General features: G+C 37.0%; 1 protein-coding gene across 2 annotated transcripts in view; it reads left to right on the top strand.

Moving 5' to 3' along the window:
• The window catches only part of BANK1 (B cell scaffold protein with ankyrin repeats 1), a 395229-nt gene that overhangs the window by 85067 nt on the left and 291521 nt on the right, over nucleotides 1-18641 (top strand). The gene's annotated exons all lie outside the window — the stretch shown is intronic.

The following is an 18641-nucleotide window of genomic DNA, read 5'->3' as shown; positions in this document are numbered from 1 at the left end:
TTCTTGCAATCATGATAATGAAAGAAATCCAAATATGATCACAAAAAAAAAAAAAAGATGTCACTGTTTTGCAGTCATTTTTTTTCTTTCTTCTTTTCCAAGTGAGAGGAGGGGAACTAGAAAGACAGACTCCTTCATGCACCCTGACAGATCCACCCAGCAAACCCCATCTGGGGCCAACACTCTGCCCGTCTGGGGTTATCCTTGCGATTGAGCTACTTTTAGCACCTGAGGCTGAGGCTCCACGGAACCATCCTCAGTGCCCAGGGCCAATAATGCATTGAACCAATCGATTCATGGCTGCCGGAGGGGAAGAGAGAGAGAGAGAGAGAGAGAGAGAGAGAGAGAGAGAGAGAGAAAAGGGAAGAGTAGGGGTGGAGAAGCAGATGATCACTTCTCCTGTGTACCCTGACTAGGAATCACACCTGGGACATCCACTTACTGGGCTGATGCTCTACTACTGAGCCAACTATTCTAGTTTTGTTAATTAGAAAATCTGCCCCATGAGAAATGAGGTTTAATTAACAAATAAACGAGAACAAAATACACGAAAGTATATGAAAAATTATATTTTTTGAAAAAAATAGTATGAAAAAAATTCTAATTTGAAAAGCATATGCCAAGCTTTAGAAATTAAATGTATACCAGTTTTTTGCAACTTAATTCTTAAAGGAAAATTTATTTTCTAGTGTTTTACTATTTTTCAATGTGTGACTATATTACTAGTATATAAAATTTTATTGATTGATAAGAAAATTATTCAAACCTATCTTGCATTAAGGAATCTATGATTATTTTTCCATAATATTATATATATTTTAAAAGAGAAGAATCACTTTAATTTCAGATATTATCTTTTGGAATTGCCTGTATCACTTAATGTGTAGATGATTTGTGATAAGTTGATTAATTTCACATACTATCTGCAAAAGAATGCTCCCTAACCATTTTTATATAACATAAATATTATAAAGAAAATATTTTATTTCATTTACATGCTGTAGGGAAAGGGAAAAGATACATATGCTCAGACTATACTATCAATCAATTCATTTCTCTATTTGAGGAATATAAATTGTTCAGTCTGTAAAATAAATATATTTTTGTGATAGAAAAACCAATATATACTATATATTATTAAATTTGATTAATTAGTATTTTTTGTAACATATATAAGGTCTACTGAAAATTTCTGTCCATTTCTATCACAAGTTTCGACACGTAAGCACGTTTATTTGGCGTATGTGTGCCTCTCTATTTTTATTACTTAATGTATACATACATACTGATGTAGCAAATTAACTAAAAGTTGATTCACGATAATCTTATGTGTGAAGCGATAGTATATCCATGGCTACTGATAAAGTTCATTTACGCCACTGTAATTTTTATGAATTTCAACAAGGAAGAAATGCTACAGAAACATGTCTGTCGCATCCACCATATTCCCTGGACTGAGCACCCTTCGACTATCACTTGTTTTTGTCCTTACAAAATTTTTTGAATGGCAAAAAAATAAAAAATGAAGAAGATATCAAGCAAGCACTGGTTCAATTTTTCATACCAAAAGATAAAACACTTTTCAAAAATGGGATATACAAATTGCCCTCATGCTGGCAAGGAATCATTAATAATAATGGCAATTATATTATTTAATAAAGTTTATTGACAGTAAGAAAAATTTGTATTTTGTTTTATTCCAAAAATGGACAGAACTTTCCGGTAGACCTTATATAATAAAATTACCCATAACCCATAACCCTACCAGCCAGAAATGACCACTCTCGATTCTCGATATTTTATATACATATATATGTGTGTGTGTGTGTGTGTGTGTATGTGTATATATATATATATATATATATATATATATATATATATATATATATATATATATATGGCTAGGCTATTCTTAGGCATTCAAGAATATGTCTTGGATTCCTACCACATACTTCTGTATCTGTATACTTATTTTTAAAGCTACTTTTTTAGAGCCGTTTTAGGTGTACATCAAAACTGAGAAGGGACATACAGAGATTTTTCATATACTCCCTGCTTCCTCTTTGCAACATACCTGGCCATTCCAATTATGATTATTTTCCAGAATGGTACATTTTTAATCATTTAAGGATAAACCTACATTGATACATCATAATCACCCAAAGTCCATAGTTTACCTTAGGGTACAAACTTGATGTTGTACAATCTGAGTTTGGACAAATGTAAGTCATTTCCTCATTATTATGTTAACATACAGAATATTTTTATGGCCCCCAAATCCTCTGTGCTTTGTCCATCATTTCTGGACCCAACCCAGATCTCTAACAAACCCTGATCTTTTTAATGTCTCTATATTTTTGCCTTTTTCAAAATGTTATATAGTTGGAGACATAATACACAGCATTTTCATATTGGCTTCTTGTGCTTAGTAATACGCATTTAAGGTTCTTCCATGTCTTTTCTTGGCTTGATAGTTCATTTCATTTTAGCACTAAATAATATTTCATTGTCTGAATGTAACACAGTTTATCCATTCATCTGCTGAATAGCATCTTGGTTACTCCCAAGAGTTGGCAATTGTGAATAGAATTGCTATTAACATCCATATGCAGAATTTTGTGTGGATAAAAGTTTTAAGCTTGTTTGGAGAAATACCAAAGAGTACAATTGCTGGATTGTATAACAAGAGTATGTTTAGTTTTTTCCATAAAAAACTAAACTATCTTCCAAAATGACTGTACTATTTCCACAAACAGTGGATAAGAGCTCTTCTTGCTCCACATCCTTCCCGGTATTTGATGCTGTAGGTGTTTCAGATTTGGCCACTCTAATAGGTGTGTAGTGGAATCTCGTTTTAATTTGCAATTCCCTGATCACTTATAATGTGAAACACTTTTTCATATGTTTATTTGCCACCTGTATGTCTTTTTATGTGCAAAGATCTGCTCAGGTCTTTTGCCAAATTTTGTTTGGTTTGGTCATTTTCTTTTTCTTTTTTCTTTTTTTTTTGTGGCAGAGACAGAGAGAGGGACAGATAGGGACAGATAGGAAGAGAGAGAGATGAGAAACATCAATTCTTTGTTGCGGCTCCTTAGTTGTTCATTGATTGCTTTCTTATACGTGCCTTGACCATGGGCCTTCAGCAGACCGAGTGACCCCTTGCTCGAGCCAGTGACCTTGGGCTCAAGCTGGTGAGCCTTGCTCAAACCAGATGAGCCCGCATTCAAGCCAGAGACTTCGGGGTTTTGAACCTGGATCCTCCATGTCCCAGTCCGACGCTCTATCCACTGAAAAACCGCCTGGTCAGGTGTCATTTTCTTATTCTTGAGTTTGAGTCCCTTGTTTGTTTTGAGAAGTTATTTATTAGATGTATTGTTTTGCAAATATTTTCCCAGTCTATAGCCTATCTCTTAATTATTTAGATATTGTCTTGCAGAACAGTTGTTTTTAATTTTAATTAGGTCATGCTTATCAATATTTTCTTTCATGAATCATGTCTATGATGTTCTATATAAAAAGGCATCATTATATCCAAAATCATCTAGGTTTTCTATTATGATATCCTTTTGGAGTTTTTAGTTTTGCATTATACATTTAGGTCTATGATCCATTTTGTGTTAAATTTTATGAAGGGTGTAATGTCTGTGTCTAAATTTGTTTTTGCATATAGATGTACAATTGTTGCATATTTATAAGATGCATCTTTTTTCAAAAAATTTGGGGTCTAATAACTGGGTATGTCTTATACAGTGGTTGAAGATTCTTTCACTTACGTTTCTTGCTTTCTCACGCTTGTTTTAATGCTCATTGTTGAAGACAGTGATTTGTCATCAGACACAGATGAGAACAAGCTAATGGATGGGAGTTTTGACAGTGTTGAGGAGTTGCAGGAATTTTTATGATGAATAAAATTTGAATTTAATAACTTTATCTAATACTTTTTTTTCAAATTTCAGGCCCCAAAATTAAGGTGCATCTTATACATGGGGAAAATACGGTATTTCTATTAAGTTACTATATGCAATTCAACTAATTTCTTCTCTGTTATTATTATTATTATTGTTATTTTTACCTTTGCTTATTTTGGATTTAATTTGCTCTTCATTTTTGTTTTCTATGGCAGGAATTTAGGTTAGACTTTATATCTTTTCTTTTCTTTTTTTTTTTTTTTTTTGTATTTTTCTGAAGCTGGAAACGGGGAGAAATAGACTCCCGCATGCGCCCGACCGGGATCCACCCGGCACGCCCACCAGGGGCGACGCTCTGCCCACTAGGGGGCGTCGCTCTGTTGCGACCAGAGCCACTCTAGCGCCTGAGGCAGAGGCCAAGGAGCCATCCCCAGCGCCCGGGCTATCTTTGCTCCAATGGAGCCTCAGCTGCAGGAGGGGAAGAGAGAGACAGAGAGGAAGGAGAGGGGGAGGGGCGGAGAAGCAGGTGGGCGCTTCTCCTGTGTGCCCTGGCCGGGAATCGAACCCGGGACTTCTGCACGCCAGGCCGACGCTCTACCACTGAGCCAACCGGCCAGGGCAATATATCTTCTTTTCTTATATATGCATGAAATGCTATAAATATCCTTGTAAGCACTACTTTTGCTGCTTTCAACATATTTTGATAAGTTGTGTTTTTATTTTTACTCAGTTCAAAATATTTTTGTAATACCATTTGAGATTTCTACTTTGACCCATTTATTATTCAGAAGTATGTTGTTTAATCTTCACATATTGTGAGATTATCAAGCTATTTTCTGTTATTGATTTCTAGTTTAATTCCATTGTAGTCTGAAAATAGACATTGTATGATTTCTACTTTTTTAAACTAGTTGTTGGATGAAGTCTGTAGATGACACCAGTTTCCAGTTGATTGATGGTGTTGTTGAGTCAACTATGTCCTCAAATTTAACGGCCTGCAGGATCTGTCCATTACTGAGACAGGGATTTTGATGTTTCCAACTATGATAGTGGATTTATTCATTTTCTTTGCAACTCTATCAGTTTTTGCTTCATAAGGTTTAACTCTCTATTGTAAAAGTATATACCTATTAACAATCATTAGGTTTTCTTAGAGACTTGACTCCTTTATTATTATGTAATGCCTTTTTTTATCCCTGATAAGTGTCCTTACTTTGAAATAAACTCCATTTGAAATTAATACAGCTACTCCTGCTTTCTTTTATTTAGTATTAACTTGGAATATTTTTCTCCATTCATTTAATTTTAATCATTTTGTGACTTGATATTTATAATATGTTTCTTTTAGAAAACACATAGTTGGTTCTTGTTTTCTGATTAACTCAGACAATATCTTTTTTTAAATTGGTATATTTAGACCATTGACATTCAACGCAATTATTAATATAGTTGAATTAATATCTACCTTAGTTATTAATGTTATCTTTTTTGTTACTCTTATTCTTTGTTCCAATTTTTATCTTCTACATTTTTCTGTCATTTGTGATTTTAACTGAGCATTTTAAATGAGTTCTACTTTCTTTTCCTTCTTAGTATATCAGTTATACTTTTTTCCCTACTTGTTTAGTGGTTTCTCTAGAGTTTGCAATATACATTTGCCAATAATCCAAGTCTATTTTCAAATAACACCATACCACTTCACAGGTAGTGTTAGTAACTGATAATAACAAAATAATCCTAATTCTTCTCTCCCATCCCTCTTATTATGCCTTCATTCATTTTAGTTATATAATAAATGTGCATAAGCATATGTAATTAGTTTGTTGCTATTATTATTTTAAATAGTTATCTATTATATCAATTATAATAAGACAAATAAATATTTTAATTTTACATTTAGTTATTTCTTCTTAACACTCTTCTCTTCTTTATGTAAATCTGAGTTTCTGACATATTATTTTCCTCCTCACTAAAGAACTTCTCTAAATAAGGATAATTCCACAGGGTATAGGACTGGGGTATCATTTCTCTTACACTTTTAAATATTGTGTAATTTCTGAGAAGTCAGATATAATTCTTGTCTTGTTCTGCTAAGATAAGGTGTTATTTTTTTCTTTAGCTTTTTTCAGAATACTTTTTCTTTATTTTTGATTTTGTGCCATTTCAAGGTATTAATCCTTCCTTTACTTTTTTGGAATTCATCTTACTTGGTATATCTGATTTTTCTGGATCTATGATTTGGTGTCAGACATGAATGTAAACAAATTTGCAGTCACTGTTGTTTAAAATTGTTTTTTGTCTTTTTCTATTCCTTCTGATATTCCTATTACACATGTGTTTCACCATTTATAGGTTTCTCATAGTCCTCAGATGCCCCATTATGTTTTTTTCAATCTTTGTTCTATTTGCTTTTTTTTCTTCTTTTTCTTTTCCAAGTGAGAGGAGAGGAGATAGAGAGACAGACTCCTGCATACACCCAGACCAGGATCCATCTGGCAACCCCCAGCCAGGGCCAATTCTCTGCCTATCTGGATCCGTGCTTGCAAAACAAGCTATTTTTAGCATTTGAGGTAGAGACTTCATGGGGCTCATGGAGCGCTGGGGGCTGATGCACTCAAACCAATTGAGACATGCTATGGGAGGAGAAAAGAGAGAGAGAGAGTAAAGGGGGGAGTGGTGGAGAAGCAGATGGTCACTTCTCCTATGCACCCTGACTGGGAATCAAATCCAGGATATCCGCACGCTGGAGTGATGCTCTACCACTGAGCCAACCAACCAGGTCCCTATTTGCTTTTAGTTCTTTAAAATTCTATTAAGATAGTCTTTAGCTCAGAGACTCTTTTCTCAGTTTTGCCCAATCTACTAATAAACCCATAAAAGGCATTTTTTAAAATTCCTGTTAGTGCTTTTGATCTCTAGGGTTTGTTATTTACTCTTTCATAGAATTTCCATCTCTCTGCTTACATTACCAATCTATTTTTGCATGTTGTCTATTTATCCATTAGAACCCTTAGCACATTAATGATAGTTGTTTCAAATTCCTGATCTGATAATTCCAACATCTCTGCTATGTCTGGTTGTCTTGCTTACTCTGTATTTTCATATTGTTTTTTCCATTTTGATATGCCTTGTAATTTTTCTTTTTTGTGTGTGTGACAGAGAGAGAGAGAGAGAGAGAGAGAGACAAGAGAGGAACAAACAGGGACAGAGACAGACAGGAAGGGAAAGAGATGATAAGCATCAATTCTTCATTGTGTCACTTTCATTGTTCATTGATTGCTTTCTCATATGTGCCTTGACAAAGGGGCTACAGTGAAGCAAGTGACCCATTGCTCAAGCAGCAACCTTGGGCTTAAGCCAGCGATCTTTGGGCTCAAGCCGGCAACCATGCAGTCATGTCTATGATCCCATATTCGAGCCAGCAACCCTGCTCTCAAGCTGGTGAGCAGGGCTCAAGCCTGATGAGCCTGAGCTGAAGCCAGCGACCTTGGGGTTTTGAACCTAGGACCTCTGCGTTGGAGTCTGATGCTCTATCCACTGCGCAACCGCCTGGTCAGGCTGCCTTGTAATTTTTCTAAATAGCCAGACGTGATGTACTGGGGTTAAAGGGAACTGATGTAGATTGATCTTTAATAATGTGGTGGTGAGGTGTAGGGGAAGGGAAAGCTTTCTCTAATCCTATGATCCTCAGTTGTTTAGTGAGTCTATGCCTCTGGACTATGAAATTTACAAGGGTTTCTCAGTTTTTTCTTCACCTTGGGTGTTACTGAATGGCTACAGTGGATTACAGGTGGGTGTTTCTCTTCCTTAGATCAGTTCAACTCCCATAATGATCCAGTAATTTAGGTGCTGGTTAGCTAATTTCCTTTCAGTGTGGGTCATGTTAGGAAGAAGTATCTGGGGTGTTACAAAATGTCTCAGTTTCCCTTCCTTCTGCTTCTAGCAGGAGGGGAATTTTTTCCAATATTTACTGTGGGAAACTGGTTAAGCTCCTGAAGGAGATAAATTTCAAAATAATGTGTCCCCTCCTTTTCTTCCTCACTTTGTCTGGAATCCCTTAGAGTTTTTAACTCTGGGACTGTATAGATTAAGCATGCAGCAGTTTGTCAATTACAGTTCAGTTTGCCCTTCCCTGACACAAATTCCTGGGTGATTTCCACTCCTGAGTTTCTGGTCTGATAAACTGAGACAACCAATATTTGCTTTCCTGTTTCTCCAACTTTGGGGTCAGCAATTATGCCATGCTTGCCCCTTCCTTAAATATCAAGAAAAGAGTTCTTGGTATTTTTAGTCTGTTCAACAGCTTTTTGTTTGTTAGGATGAGTGGTGACTTCAAAAGCCCCTTACATGTGAAATCTAAACCTAGAGATCCTATTTTTTTAAACTAAAATGGGACCTTACTAGATTGACTATTTTGTAACTTGAATTTTTCAATTACATTATAAACTTATTCCTTGTTGAATATTCTTTGACAGAGTTTTATTAGCGATAGTATATATTTTTATCTGATCTCTTATTGTTCACGCTGCTTCCAATTTTCTGCATTATAAACTGTGCTACTATGAACACTTATAGATATAAATCACTTTGTACATCATGGTTATATTTTCAAGATAAATAAAATAGTTCTTCTTAATCTAATAGTACAGAGAAACTATCAGATAACATCCTATATACTTCTGTGGTGAAATAATTTATACCTTTTTCTTTTAAGGTCTATCAAATACAATCAATTTGTTCTTTCATCAATTCATAAAATTATTGAGCCAGTTCTATATAACCTTTTATTGTGTTGATGTATGTGTGTGTGTGTATGTGTGTGTGTGTGAAAGACACAGAGAGACAGAGAGAATGAGATATTTTATGAAAGTGTTTTAAATTGTTAAAGAAATAAAGGCTGGTTTTTAATTCATTTCAATAAAGTCCAGTACTAAGAGAAGTCTGCAAATCCCAGGTGCTTTCGTGCCTTTATTCTGCAACTTTCATAAGATAGAAAGATTAAAAACAAAACAAAATAACAACAACAAAGAAAACCACTCTCCTTCTTAGATGTGGCATGGGGACAGCTTTTCTCTAGAGGGCATGTCATTTGCTACTCTGCTTTCCTGATTGAAGTACCTATATGAAACTATGACTTCACTTTTCTTGAGTACAATGAGACCAAATTCTAGCTACTTCCATCTATATTGCCTTTGGCTCTTCTTTTTTATTTCATCAATGTCCCTTAGCCAAAGATCACTAGGAACACTCCAGTATTTGAACTACTTGGAATTTTTGGTATTTGTAATTAATGGAGGGCACCATGGAGAACCGTAGGGTGTCTCAGTACGATGGTATTAAAAAAGACTTATTATAGGATTTAAGCCTGTGTTATGTGATTTAAGGGAGAATTAAAGAAAGCATAGCTGTCATTTGCTTGTGTCAATAAGCAGATGTAATTTTATAATTTGGTATAATCATAACTCTTATCAAGCATCAGGGTGACCCAAAATCTCAGTATCATTGAGACTGAGAGAGTTCCTGGGACACAGCAGTTTTAGTGCACAAGCCAGAAAAATTCAGGCAAACTGGGGGGAGTTGGCTACTCTATTCAGAAATAAAAAGAAGGGAATTCCAAGATGATGATGGAGTAGAAAGACAATCCAGCTGCCACCTCTCAGGACCAAATTGGATTACAAATTAATTTAAGAATAATCATCTTTAAAAACAAACTTTGGACTAAATGAAGAGAATCTATAACCAAGGATCACAGAAGTCACATTGAGACTGGTAGGAAGGGTGGACACATGGAAAGGGCTGCCCTGCTCCCAGGAGTGAGCAACAGTGGAGGGTCTGGAAGGACTCTCACTGCAGGGAGGAGCATCCTGTGAGGGGAGAGTCCTAAGCCCCAGGCCTGGCATCCCAGCCTAGAGCCCCAGAGCCTAGAAGAGCACCCACATAATGTTTAGTGGTGAAAAGAGCTGAGATTTTGGATTGTGAGAAAGAGATAGAGCTCTTGGAGACTTAGGCTCCATCTTAAAGGGAGAGCACAGAAAAATCTTGTTCACAGCCATTTATCCTGAGGGTCTGGCAGGGGGAGGGCTGAGAGGACTAGAGTTCTGTGAGGAGAGTGTGAAGTTGGTGGTCTAGGGAGAGACATCATGGGGGAAAGCCATCAAAACCCCTGTACAGAGTCATTCTCCAATACTGCAGTCTCCATCTTTCTTGGGTGAAGTAGTCCCCTCTTAGAGGCATCAACCAGGGGGAAAGCAATGGCTTTACCCTCAGGACCACCTCCTGTCTCACCCTATGGAGACTGGGCCATTCTGAGATGCCAGCCAGAAGCAGGGGTGCATCAGTGACTGACACTTCTGAGTCTATGACTGGTGCTTTCACCTCATGGGAGATTCAGTAGAAACTGTCCAGACTGTGGGCAGACCACACAGAGACCTCTGGGTCTCAGAGACCACACCCACCAGACTCCTGGGGCCACACCCTACTGAAGTCTGCAAAAAAAGTCTGGACAGAGTGACACCTGAGGCTGAGGGGTGGAGCCACACCCACCACCCTTCCTAATCCCTGAATTGCCCCAGGTTCTAGACTCCACCAGATTTTTTTTCAATGGCCAAGAATAACAAGCAGCCAGCAGACAAAGACTGTAGGAGGTGGAGCTCAGGGAACCTTGGCCTTTTTTGGACCTTCCTCCAGACCCAGTATGGGTAAAAGCCAGTCTAGGTATGCAGTTTGGCATTTCCATGTGCATCTGGGCCCAACACAGGCAGCCAAAAACTCTGGATTGCTTGTAGCTTCAAGAAGGTTGCTTAGGGCCATTCACAGGCAGTGTCCCCACTGATCTGCATTGGGTTTCCCCCAGGTATGCCCGGGGTTGGCAAATCCAGTGGCCAGCTGTGGAGAGCATTGGTTCTGGCGCTAACAACCCTTGCTGGTGTTGTTTCCTAAGGCAGGGTTCATTAGACACAAGGCCTAGCTGGAAAAGTTCCTTACTCTATGGTCAACACTTGGACAGCAGCTCGTGCGCATTGGACAGGGTAGAACTTCACAGTTAGCCTGCCTGGGATCTGGATATCCTGCCCTGCTGGGCTAGATTCCACAGGGAGAAGGAAGAGAGGCTTGGAGCATGGACATTTAAAGTGTGGGTCCCCGCAAGCTTATTGTTGGTTTCAGGCAAGGAGCTTAGCCACTTTCTGAGAGGGCACAGTCAGCCCCAGGGGAGGACTCTCTCAGTCTTCCTACCTGAGAACAGTGGCTCACTAACTGCAAGAACTTCTCAGAGAGAACTGTAGGCCTCACCCAATCTGAACCTGCTGCTCACCTCACTGAGGAGATGTAAAATTGGGTATTCAGAAGTGGCTGAGGGATTAGGGGCCACTTTCCCTGTACTGAGATCCTGACCAAGAGACCCCTAAAGTAAGAGTCCCACCAACATTGTATTCCCAACCTCAGCTGCCCTAACCAGAGGTTGGCAAACTCATTAGTCAACAGAGCCAAATATCCACAGTACAACAATTGAAATTTCTTTTGAGAGCCAAATTTTTTAAACTTAAACTGTATAGGAAGGTACATTCCTTATCAAGGTAGTGCCCGCACCTGGTATTTTGTGAAAAAGCCACACTCAGGGGGCCAAAGAGCTGCATGTGACTTGTGAGCTGCAGTTTGCCAACCAGGACCTAAACCATCTAATTTGCAACCTATAGAAGAGTTGATGAGATGAGGCCAATCTGAGCCCACACCATAGTTTTTCTACAGAAGACTCTATTGGAATACAAGGCAGCTACAAGAGGACATAGACCAGCTGAAAAGTAGAGGCAAATCTTATGAAGCTTGGGGCTTTTATGGAGCTACAGTTATCTATAAGCAGGAAGAGGCTGATCCTTATAACCAGGTTGGCCCCTTCCACAGTACCCAGGCACATAAAACACAGACACAAACAGTGGGCAGAGCAGTAGCTCCAGACAGATAACCTACAGAAAGTTATAAATGATGGCTGACACCAACCCAAGAAGACCCAGAACCAAAACAACCAGAAGTGGGTGGCAGACAACACTAACTCTAGACTCAGTTAACTACACAAACAGCATGCCCAAAGGAGGATTCCAGCAGGAACCAGTCACTCAGGAGAATAAATACACCCAATAAGACAGACTTTGCATAGTGTCTAATATACATGATCAAAGTTGATTACAGAGGTGGATTTAACAGTGGGCATGCCAGGTGCATGCCCTGGGCCCTGACATCTGAAGGGCCCTGCAAAACCCCAACTTTACACTTTTTTCTAATGACAAGGCACCCAACATTTTCTTATGCATCCAGGGTCTTAACTGACCTTAATTCGCCTCCGGTAGACCCTTAGAGTCAGCCAATGTGAAGGGATAACCACAACCACAAAAGACCAACTGCATTCAACACTCACATACAACAGGAGGGTAAATATAACCCTCAAAAAGCATTTCTAGAGCAAGAAACTAAGGTAGCCTGGAGTTCAGTACCCCTGAACCCATCTTTTTCATAAAGACACCACAACAAATTTTAAAGTCAGACAGTGCTACCTAATACACCGACAAAATGGACAGACAAAGAAACATGACCCAAATAAATCAACAAGAGAAATCACCTGAAAAAGAACTAAATGAAATGGAAGTAACCAAACTACCAGACACAGAGTTTAAAATAATGATTATTAGGATGCTCAAAGATCTTAGAGCAACAATGGATGCTCACAATGAGAATTTAAACAAAGAAAGAGAAGTATCAAAAAGGATGTTGAAGTCATAAAAACAACCAGTCAGAAATGACAAATACAATATCAGAAATGAAGACTGCACTAGAAAGAATCAACGGCAGGCTGGATGAAGCAGAGGATTAAATCAGTGATTTAGAGGACAAGATAAACATAAGCACAGAAGCAGAACAGCAAAAAGAAAAGAAGCTCAAAAAGACTGAGGAAACTCTAAGAGGCCCCTCTGACAACATGAAGGAAAATAACATCTGCATCATAAGGGTTCCTGAAGGAGAAGAGAATGAACAAGGGAATAGAAGAAATTATCACTGGAAATTTTCCTAAATTGATGAAGGAAAAAGTCACACAAGTTTAAGTAGCACAGAGAGTCCCATTAAAGAGAAACTCAAGGAGCCCTACACCAAGACATATCGTAACTAAAATGTCAAAGTTAAGAGACAAAGAATATTAAAAACTGCAAGGGAAAAACCGTTAATTACCTACAGAGGAACTCACATATGGATGACATGTGACTTCTCAACAGAAGCACTTCAGGCCAGAAGGGATAGCAAGAAATATACAAAGTAATGCAAAACAAGAACCTACAATCTAGACTACTCTATCCAGCAAAATATCATTTAAAATTGAAGGAGAAATAAAATGCTTCCCAGACAAAAGAAGACTCAAAGAATTCATTACAACCAAATTAGTACTGCAAGAAATGTTAAGGGGCCTGCTATAAAAAAAGCAAAAAAAAAAAAAAAATCAAGAGAAATAGTATTATAAGTTTAAAGAGTGAAATAGCAATAAATAAGTACATATCAATAATAAATATAAATGGATTAAATGCTCCAATCAAAAGACATAGGGTAGTTGCATGGATAAGAAAACAGGACTCATATATATGCTGTCTTTATACCTTAGAACAAAAGATACACATTGACTGAAAGTAAAAGGATGGAAAAAAGTATTTCATGCAAATGGAAATGAAATAAAAGCTGGGGTAGCAATACTTATATCTGATAAAATAGACTTTAAAACAAAAGCTATAGTAAGGGATAAAGAAGGTCACTACATAATGATAAAGGGAGCAATCCAACAGGATAGATCGTCCAGACAGAAAATTAACAAAGAAAGAGTGGCCTTAAATGACATACTGCATCAACTGGATTTAATTGATATCTTCAGAACCTTTCACCCCAAAGCAGCAGAATATGCATTCTTTTCAAGGGCTTATGGCACATTTTCTAGGATAGACAAAATGTTAGGAAATAAAACAAGTCTCAATAAATTTTTTTTTTTAATTTTTTTTTAAATTTATTTATTCATTTTTAGAGAGGAGAGAGACAGAGGAGAGAGAGACAGAGAGAGAGAAGGGGGGAGGAGCTGGAAGCATCAACTCCCATATGTGCCCTGACCAGGCAAGCCCAGGGTTTCGAACCGGCAACCTCAGCATTTCCAGGTCGACGCTTTATCCACTGCGCCACCACAGGTCAGGCAAGTCTCAATAAATTTAAGAAGATTAAAATCATATCAAGCATCCTCTCTGATCACAATGGCATGAAACTAGAATTCAACTACAATAGAAAATGGAAAAACATGTAAACACTTGGAAACTAAATAGCAAGTTATTAAATAACGAATGAGTTAACAATGAGATCAAGGAAGAATTAAAAAATTTCCTTGAACAAATGAAAATGAACATACAACAACCTCAAATTTATGGGACACAGCAAAAGCAGTCCTGAGAGGAAAGTTCATAGCATTACAGGCATACCCTAAGAAGCAAGAAAAAGCTCAAATAAACAACCTATCCCTGCACCTAAAAGAACTAGAAAAAGATCAATAAATAAGGCCCAGAGGAAGTAGAAGGAAGGAAATAATAAAGATCAGAGCAGAAATAAATGACAAAGAGGCTAAAAGATCAACTACACGAAACATCAATGAAACCAAGAGCTAGTGCTTTGGAAAGGTAAACAAGATTGATGAGCCTTTAATCAAACTCATTAAGAAAAAAAGAGGACCCAAATAAATAAAATTAGAAATGAAAGTGGAGAAGTAACAACTGACAGCAAAGAAATACAAAAGATTATAAGTAAATACTGTGCAGATATATGTATGCCAAAAATTGGACAACCTAGATGAAATGGATAAATTCCTAGAAACATACAATCTTCCAAAACTCAATCTGGAAGAATCAGAAAACCTAAACAGACTGATTACAACAAATAAAATTGAAACAGTTATCAAAAAACTCCCAGCAAATGAAAGTCCTGGACCAGATGGCTTCACAGGTGAATTTTACCAAACATTCCAAGAACTAACACCTATCCTTCTCAAGCTATTCCAAAAATTTAAGAGGAGGGAAGACTTCCAAGCTCCTTTTATGAGGAAAGCATTAGCCTCATTCCAAAACTAGGTAAAGACACTACAAAGAAAGAAAAGTATAGGCCAATATTCCTGATGAACATAGATGCTAAAGTTCTCAACAAAATATTAGCAAAACAGATGCAACAATACATTAAAAAGATCATACATCATAATCAAATAAGATTTATTCCGGGGAGGCAAGACCGGTACAATATTTGCAAATCAATGTGATTTATCACATAAACAAAATGAAGGATAAAAATCACATGATTATATCAAAAGATGCTGAAAAAGCATCTAATAAAATCCAGCACCATTTATGATTAAAACTCTGAGCAAAGTGGGAATACAGGGAACATATCTCAACATAAAAAAGCCATCTATGATAAACCAACAGCCAACATCATACTCAATGGGCAAAAAATTAAATTTAATCCCCTTGAGATCAGGCACAAAACAGCCTTTCCCCCACTCACCACTCTTATTCAACATAGTCCTGGAACTCCTAGTCACAGCAATCAGACAAGAAGAAGAAACAAAAGACATCCAAGTTGGAAAAGAAATAAAACTGTCATTATTTGCTGATGATATGATACCGTACATAGAAAACCCTAAAGTCTCAGTAAAAAAACTACTAGACTTAACCCTAAAGTCTCAGTCAAAAACCTACTAGACTTGATAAATGAATTTGGCAAGGTGGCAGGATATAAAATTAATATTTAGAAATCAGTAGCATTTTTATACACCAACAATAAACTTTCAGAAAGAGAAATTAAAGAAACATACCCCTTCACTATTGCATCAAAATAATAATGTACCTAGGAGTAAATTTAACCAAGGAGGTAAAAGACTTGTACTAGGAAAATTGTAAGACATTGAAAAGGATACCAAGGAAGATACAAACAAGTAGAAACATATACCATGTTCATGTTTAAGAAGAAAAAACATCATTAAAATCAGAGGCAGATTTAATGGCGGGTGCACAAGAGTGTGCCCTGGGCCCCGACTTCTGAAGGACCCTGCAAAAACCCAACTTTACATTTTTCCTAATGACAAGGGACCCAATATTTTCTTCTTCACTCGGGCTTCAAACGACCTTAATCTGCCTCTGATTAAAATGTCTATACTACCCAAAGCAAGCTAAAGATTTAATGTAATTCCTATTAAAATACCAATGAAGTATTTCACAAATCTAGAACAAATATTCCAAAAATTTATATGAAACCAAAAAAGACCTTGAATAGCCTCAGCAATCTTGAAAATGAAGAACAAAGTGGGAGGTATGACACTTCCTGATAACAAGTTATACTACAATGCCATTGTAAATCAAAGCAGCTTGGTACTGGCATAAGAACAGGCCTACAGATCAATGGAACAGAACAGAGAACCCAGAAATAAACCCATGCCTTTATGATCAATTGATATTTAACAAAGGAGGTAAGAGTATACAATGATTTAAAGACAGTTCTTTTAATAAATGGTGTTGGGAAAATTGGACAGGAACATGCAAAAAAAGTGAAGCTAGACAACCAACTTACACCATTCACAAAAATAAACTCAAAGTGGATAAAAGACTTAAATGTAAGTGTGAAAACATAAACATCTTGGAAGAAAACATAGGCAGTAAACTCTTCGATATCTTTCATAGCAATATTTTTGCTGATATATCTCCATAGGCAAGTGAAATAAAAGACAAAACAAACAAATGAGACTATATCAAACTAAAAAGCTTTTGCACAGCAAAAGATACCATTAACAAAATAAAAAGACAACCCACACAATGGGAGAACATATTTGCCAATACATCTGAGAAGAGATTAATAACCAAAATTTATAAAGAATTTCTAAAACTCAACACCAGGATGGTAAACAACCCAATTAAATAATATGCAAAGGACCTGAATAGACACTTCTCCAAAGAGGACATACAGATGGCCAATAGGCATATGAAAAAATGCTCAACATCACTAATCATTAGAGTAATACAAATTAAAACCACAATGAGATATCACCTCACACCTTTCAGAATGGCTCTCATTAACAAATCAACATACAAGAGCTAGGAGGAGGGGGCAGGATCAGAGAAGGTGAAGGGCTTAGTGAAATTATATCTATATAACACATATAGGAACAGATAACAAGACAGCAAATTCCAGAGGGAAGGAGGGAGGGAGATATGGGGAGAGGGGCAAAGGGGGTGTAATGGAGGGCACATTGTTGGTGGTGAAGGTGTTGTATTGAGTGGGACACTGAATCTATGCTAACATAATAAATTTTAAAATTTAATAAAAATAGTTTTAAAAAAGAAAAAAATGAAAAGAGGCTATACTGGAATTGGTGAAGAAGCATCATCACTCACAGTACACAGGACATGGAATAATTGGGTATGTTTATGGTTTGGTCAGTGTACATGGTTTTGCCAGGATTCAAATATGATTACATAGTGGTCTCACCTTTACCTTGGTTCATCATGGTGATCCAGTGGCCTTCTCTGCTGTTGATGCTGCTCTTAGCAACACCAAGGCCTTTGCACAGTATCTGTTTCTAGCTGTCAGGGCTCCTTTCCTTTTTCCAGTTCCCTCTTTGGGAATTTGAGGGATACTTTTAGGGTTGGCATAAGACTTGATGGATACAATCTAGTTGTGAGAGCCTTGGGTCAGCCACATTGGTTCTGTGCCCTAATGAAATGCTTTGGGCTTTGGAACATTGAGTAATAAAAACATTATCTCTCCTCATACAACATTTTTCTCTTTAATACAAAAAAAATGTTTTAATGATTAATATCAAATACTAAATTTAAAAAAAATTAAATCAGATACTATTATTTCTACTTTGAGATTCAAAATTCACATTAGCAATATTTCAATCTTCTTAGTAAAACTACCATAAAGACACCCATTTTGTTTGAACACTTCTTTTTTACATAACACATTAACATTTTGATGAACAGTAATATCCCTAATATCCCACTATTTTTTTTGTGTGTGTGTGAGAGGAGGGGAGATTGTAAAATAGACTCCCACGTGCATCCTAACTGAGATCCACCCAGCAACCCCTGGTTGGAACTGATGCGCAAACCAATGGAGCCAGTGGCTGTGGGAAAGGGAGAGGGAGAGAATGGGAGAGGGAAGTGGGGAGAAGCAGATGGTTGCTCCTCCTGTGTGGCCCTGATTGGGAATCAAACCTGTGATGTACATATGCCTGGCCAACGCTCTATCCACTGAGTCATAAACCATGGCCTAACATTCCACTATTAAACCAATGTTCTTACTAGTTTATTTAGTGTCAGTTAAGCTTTTTATTTTTAAAAACTAGAAATATATGTAAAGGGTAAATAATCATTCTGATTTAAATTGTTTCCATTTAAAACAAAATATTTTTTAATTACAGTTATTGAAAATAGAGTTACATGTTTTTCAGAATTGCTGTTTTGATAGTAAGAGAAAATACTAAACGATGGTTGGATTTTGGGAGAAAAGTTTAACTAGTAGATCAACATATTTAGTTGCTTTAGTTTAGTCACTAAGGTTGTAACATTAGCTAAATTGTGGAGCATTATTTTATTAACACTGGTTCTTAAACTCAGTTCGGTTGTTCTACAAAGTAATTAAGTTGATTGATCAACACTTATTCTTTATAAAAATAGA

The sequence above is a fragment of the Saccopteryx bilineata genome, chromosome 5 (assembly GCF_036850765.1).
Source record: "Saccopteryx bilineata isolate mSacBil1 chromosome 5, mSacBil1_pri_phased_curated, whole genome shotgun sequence".
Classification (NCBI taxonomy): domain Eukaryota; kingdom Metazoa; phylum Chordata; class Mammalia; order Chiroptera; family Emballonuridae; genus Saccopteryx; species Saccopteryx bilineata.
This window is presented reverse-complemented; position numbering and strand designations above follow the sequence as displayed.